General features: G+C 35.1%; 1 protein-coding gene across 2 annotated transcripts in view; it reads left to right on the top strand.

Moving 5' to 3' along the window:
- Nucleotides 1-217: 217 nt before the first annotated feature.
- Nucleotides 218-6,686, top strand: part of LOC121369227 — an 85,377-nt gene continuing 78,908 nt past the window's right edge. For both annotated transcript variants that reach the window (XM_041494174.1, XM_041494175.1), the window contains exon 1: nucleotides 218-293. The gene's annotated coding sequence lies outside the window, so the exon portion shown is untranslated. The remainder of the gene's footprint in view (nucleotides 294-6,686) is intronic.

Below are 6,686 nucleotides of genomic sequence, written 5' to 3'. Positions count from 1 at the left end.
TATAAAAGACCTCTTACTACTAATGGAAAAATGTAGTGGGTTTTTTTTCTAAGACTACATATTAAAATTACCATATATTTGACACCCATTAGCCTATGATTAATAAATCAATCATTTCAAAGTGCTCTAGTGGTGTCGTTAAATAAAACAAAGTTGAACATTTCTTACGATCAAAGATGGTTCGTCTATAGGGAGGAATTTACAACAAAACCAAAAAGCAATGTTTGCAAACGTTTTTGACGTTTTATTTTACCATGTGATTCTGAATGAAGATAAAGTTTTGTCAGTTTGAAGTGCGTTGCAAGGCGGGAGTATTATTTATTTTGCTGCCTTATACAATTAATACATTGCCCAGAATATAGTTTTAGGTAACCACAAAACAAATATTAAAATCACAACTGTAGTACTAGTAGGCCTAACCTCGATTCTGGTGGGGGGGCTCGAATGTTAATTTTTCGTGAATCAGTCTTCATGTGCCCCCCCCCCCCCACCCTGCCATATTAACTCTGTAAACATGATAGTGCTAAAGGAAGGATTCAAATATAACAAACCTTAAGTAATCTAACCCTAATGAAACAAATTAAGGGAGTGGGTAAAGACTAGTCTGAAGGGACGTAGAATGTGTGGTTCTACCTCCGAACCTTGTTACATACCCAAGTATATGTGGTATGCGGTCAAAACGGCCCTAGGATAAAACGGTCCAGAACATGCAAGTCAAAACAGCCCAAGAAAAAAGTTAAAACAGCCAAAGGAAAAAGTCAAAATGGCTGAAGGAAATAGTTATCGTACCATAACACTAAATGAATTTTCATTACTAATAATGTTAACCGATATAAGCAATATATGTATAAAAACAACGATATTACTAGTTAACACTTTATTTCACATTTTTAACAGAAACTGTATCACAATATCATTTTATTACACTAATTTACCACATGAATAATAATAATAATAATAACATACACACACAACAGTTCATTATAAAGACATTTTGCCTAGAATGGCGAACAACTTAAAATTCAAAATCCTCCCAGTTCCCCCATTTGAAATAAATATTAGTAATAAAAAGTTACCCCATAACATTAACTCTACCCTGGGTCAGGCCACTGGTCATACCAGCTCAACAAGCTACGAGGCAATACCGTTTATCTTGCACGAGTGAACAGATGTTGTCCTTACACTTTGGCCGTTTTGACTTTTACACTTTGGCCGTTTTGTACTGGGTCCGTTATGACTATGATTCGTATATATAGCTGGTATTCAAAACTTGTGGCACCATGTTTCAAACGGAAGGACTTTCCTTTGGCACTGTCACTAACCTTAACCCTAACTATTTATTATAAGTATTTATAATGTTCTTTAAACGTGACAGTGCCAAAGGAAAGTCCTACTGTTTCAAACATTTTGCAACCGAAATAGTGCAACAAATGGACACACAAAACCGTCAAAAGTCCCCCGCCATTTTAAATATGCTACATAGAGGGAAGCAACTCGCCGTGTACGTTAAGAAAAGTATTGACATAACATGCCCCGTGCACTAGATAAAGATTACTTGCCCGAACCTCAGTGTGGTGTTGTAAAACAGCGGGTTATATTTATAATGCATATTTAGAGAAACAAGGCCCACTAAATCCGTGATTGAGCTCCTTTAACCTTTATTATCCCCAGATCACTGGCAATGTCACGGTTGGGGTGCGTTGAATCATCGTCTTACAATATACAACAATAATCAAATTATAACATGATTATGTGTACCTGTATAACAGTAAGGTATAGGTTTTATATTTCATATTATGTATATAAACAATATGTGATATGTATGGGAGTTATATTCATTACATTTCTTGTCATATACTGCACAACCGTATTTATATACATACATACATATGCATTTTAAAATGATCTGAGGGTCAAGAATGATGGGTGAAATTTGCTTGCATTGGAGGTGGGGGGGGGGGGGGGGGGGGGGGGGGGAGAGAGAGGAAAGGGGGGAAAAAAGAACAAAGAAAGGTTTATAATTAACACCCAAAAGGTTTTGTTGTTGTTGTTGTTTTTAACTGGTTTAAGTGGGTGTCTAATGTAGTAAGGACAACACATTTTTTAAGGATGAAGAGGAAGAACATAAACATTTTTTTTTTTTAATTAAGACTTATGATAGGGGGACAGAAAAATGGAGAGGAAGGATAAAGATGACGAAAGAATAGTTTCTATTCAAATGATGGGTGTTTCAAAGGTGTAAGATACATATACTAGAACTTGTGTTATTTGTAAGTACAATCGGTTTGAAAACAATAACAAGAGGAATAGAGAAATAACGCCTTTAAATGACTAAAGTTGTAAATTAGACCATTTACTTGTGAACTGGTCTCCTTTTCCTGACAATATGAATTTTTCAATATTTCTGTGATACTTTATTATATTTACAACTTCAATAAAATTTAGAGAATGATTTGTATATTTACAACTATAAATGTACCGTTTCACTATTAAAATTAAACGATTTAATAAAATACTTAGTGTGGACCGCCAAGTAGTATAACACATATATCTAAATTCAAGGTAGTACCTGTTTTGATCTTAAATCAATTTTTAAAGTTTACCCACAACTGTCTTGTGTGATAACAAGTGAAGAATAAATGTTCTAACGATTCCGCTTCATACGAACAAAAAGTACATAGATTATCTGCTAGTATGCCACATTTATTCAGGTAAGTATTCGTGGTTAATATACATGTATGTATACGGTGAAAAAAATGTTTACATGATTCAACATTTAATAAAGACAACACATTTTAAAAGGAAAACCCTTTTGTCTGTCTTTGTTGTTGTTATGTTGTTAGTTTAAGATCTGTTGTATTGTTTTCATAGTAAATTTAATTAACCACTAGCCAGTGTTTGTGGTAGCCTAAGCATCTCACAATGTTATTCAATTAATGTAAGAATATGCTAAACAAACAATTAACAAATGGCATCTCTTATTTACAGCATTACTTTACACACAGGATGTAAGATACTCTTATATACTACTATTAAGAGTCTTGTCATGTGTTTTTGTATAATTTTGTTATTTTCAACATTTTCTTTTATTTTTATGTCGGACAAAACTGAAATTATTTACAACAACAAAATATTTGTAGGGGGTAGGGGGAATGGTTAAATGTATTCACCAAAACATTGAGGTGCCGTTATAGCCAAATTGGTTCTGTTTTCGCTAACGAAAAATTTTCCGTTTTGGTAGTGGTGCCGTTTTAGCCTGATCCCAGAACAGCCATGTCCGGTGATTCAGCACACATGGTATTTTGCAAAGTATGCTTAGAAAGTTGTCATATTATCAATGATTTTTAGCAAATTAATGTTCCAACTCCTTTTTCAATTGTTAATCCCCTGATGGAAATCAAGTATGAACATACAGTCAAACCTGTCTTAAGCAGTCACACAAGTGAGTAGATAAAAGTGGCCGCTTAAGACAGGTGGCCGCTGATTACAGGTTGCAAAATATAGTTTTTAAAACATTTGTTGTCGTTTCTCATTTTAGTGTCTGTGTGCTTCACAGTTTACTATAAATAAACTTTTAACATGTCGCCTCCTTCAGGAAAAACTGCAACTTGAATGTATTAAATTAACCGTTCTCAACAAGTTTGTTTTCTCTTTCCATTTAATTATTTAATTTCTGCTTCATGCGGTGTATTGTCATTGTAAGTGAATCTACAAATGTCATGCATAGCCTGCTCAGAGGCAATTAGATGCATCCCATAGTCATACTTTCTTAATTGATACACAGTAGAGATGTCGGGACTGAATGGGTACTAGTATTCCTGAAGGTGTGAAGATCGGTTATTTGCTGCACCGTATTGCTGTTGTTAAATATCCCTTTTATATAATAGTAAACATTTACTGTGGCCGCTTAATACAGGTATTTCAGTGATTTTGGATCCTATTAGGGTGGCCGCTGGCCGCGTTAGACAGGTGACTGCTTATTACAGGTGCATTTATGTTATAAATCGTTTGGGAGGGAAAAAGGTGGCCGCTTAAGGCAGGTGGCCCCTGAAATCAGGTGGCCGCTAGAACAGGTTTTACTGTACATATTAAGGATGTGATTAAAAAATATTACAATTATCAATAATTATATCATAATAATAATCATAGCTTTAAAAAAAAATTCAGTTGTTTTCTTGATATATAAACTCAAAGTAGGACAGCTTCATTGATATTAAGAATGACAAAAATGCATTTCCTGCATTTTTTAAATGCCATGACTGGTATATCAAAGGCTGTGGTATGTGCCCTCCTGTTTTGTGGGATGGTGCATATAAACGATCCCTTGCTACTAATAGAAAAATGTAGCAGGTTTCCTCTCTAAGACTATATGTCAAAATTTCCACATGTTTGACACCATATAGCAATGATTAATAAATCAATGTGCCCTAGGGGTGTCATTAAACAAAACACACTTCCAAACAAACTTTTTTTGTTCAAACTGAAATTATGAAAGAAAACTGAAAAGGAAATGCAGAAAAGTAGACGTTTTAAAACCTTTTGACAGTCATTCCAGTCCACAACAGTCAAATTGTTACTAAAAATAAAAGCGAACTAAGGTGCATATTCTAATTTACAGCGTTCGAAATAAGCACTTAAATTGTCCGTTTGTCCCAACAAGTGAAAATTTACTCGGACAAGCATAATTTGCCGTAGTGGTTATTCGGTGAACAAGTAAAATGTTTTTTTATAAAGCAGTATCAGAATTTTTAGCAATTGTTGTACTTAAAAAACAAACACGAAATCAGCGGTGTTTCATCGCAAACTGTTATAACAGTGTTTTATCATCCATTAAAGGCCTTTGTAGGAGATATCGCTGGCACTGTCATTTGTGATATCTCCTGCGATATTCTCTGCAGGAGATATCACTTCTTATAATCTTGATTGGTCAAATTTTAATCACAAGACAATGTTTTGTTACGTCACTGGGTTTGTTTCAGCGCTAAACTAACTATTAGTGATGTCACGCCACTGCTGTTCTGCTAGTTAACGAGTCTACCGCTGACATTCAACCCACATTATTGACATTGTTTACAACCGTCGCAGATGAAAAGAATGATGATGGATGATAAAAAGAATACAACCCTCGTGTCTTGTGATATAATTTATCAGCACTTGTTGATAAAAGTATAAAATCCTCGGCAAGCCTCGGTTTTCATACTTTTATCAACTCGTGCTGATAAATTATATCAAGACACTCGGGGAGTATCCTCTATATACAAATAGCGTGCTTTGAGAGTTAAATAAACATGATCTTGAAAACAATGATCTTAGCTCATGAATATTCGGTCGGTCTACAGGCTGGTAGGTACTGGGTTCGGATCCCAGTCGAGGCATAGGATTTTTAATCCAGATACCGACTCCAAACCCTGAGTGAGTGCTCCGCAAGGCTCAATGGCTAGGTGTAAACCACGTGCACCGACCAGTGATCCATAACTGGTTCAACAAAGGCCATGGTTTGTGCTATCCTGCCTGTGGGAAGTGCAAATAAAAGATCCCTTGCTACCTGTTGTAAAAGAGTAGCCCATGAAGTGGTGACAGCGGGTTTCCTCTCAAAATCTGTGGTCAAAATGACCATATGTTTGACGTCCAATAGCCGATAATAAGATAAAAAAATCAATGTGCTCTAGTGGCGTCGTTAAATAAAACAAACTTTTTGTGAATATTCGGAATACCTTGGAACGTCTCGACTGACATGATTAATTTATTTGATCGACAAATTATATTCGATACCATTCGTATTTAAAAAAAAAAAAAACACACCCGAAAAACGTTTATTGTTTTGTTGTTTAAGTTTAAAACGAAGTAGTTACCTGTTTACCACAAATGTGAAAGTCAGTTTCTTTTGATGTTTGTGAATTACTTATTACATCATCGGTAATGTGATAAAACGAAAACCGGTTAGATGGGTTAATCCACAATTAAAAACATATTAGTTAACATTTATTAATTTATTATTTAGGTGTGATATATTTACATATATCTCTGCAGTGAATTTTATGAAAGAAGTTACTTAAAAATAATTTTGTATGACAAAACAAAATAACGATCATCAACAAACCTGTGAAAAGGTGGGATAAGCCTGATCACGTGGTTTCTTGTTGATTTGTTATCAGAACAAGTCTGAAAATAACAGTCCCCCGTTCAAGTAAAAATATGACTGGTCTCCCCACCATAGAGGTTTCCATCCTCCACTCCAGATATCGTTCCTACGGGCCTAAATAAGCGTCTAGTCATGGACAGCCTGGTACAAAATGTTTTTAATGTGTCATTTGCTAGTCTTTGGTAATCACAAACTAAGAGTAAATATTTCTGTGTTGAAGCAGTGCGATGTAGTACGTTTTAAAATTCATATTTAAAGGGTTTTTTTAAAAATAGTTTTTACCATATCATGCACGTGTTTATACTTGAACTGTTACGAGAACGCCTTCACGTTTTCCGGGAAAAAGAGTTTCCCGTGCCTGTTAATAGACCCGGGGAAGCCCTATGCATTGCGAATGGCATCCTTTAACATGAATGTTTAGTCCTATCCTTTAAAATTGAACAGTGGACGAATCATCTAGTTCCATTGTGTTTATTTAATGTACAATGTAAATTGTACCTCTGAAACCGCACGGTCCAGCAGGTAGCAGTCATCATTTATGGCA

The sequence above is a fragment of the Gigantopelta aegis genome, chromosome 3 (genome assembly GCF_016097555.1).
Source record: "Gigantopelta aegis isolate Gae_Host chromosome 3, Gae_host_genome, whole genome shotgun sequence".
Lineage (NCBI taxonomy): Eukaryota > Metazoa > Mollusca > Gastropoda > Neomphalida > Peltospiridae > Gigantopelta > Gigantopelta aegis.
The sequence above is the reverse complement of the archived record's forward strand: the minus strand, read 5'-3'. Positions and strand labels throughout refer to the sequence as shown.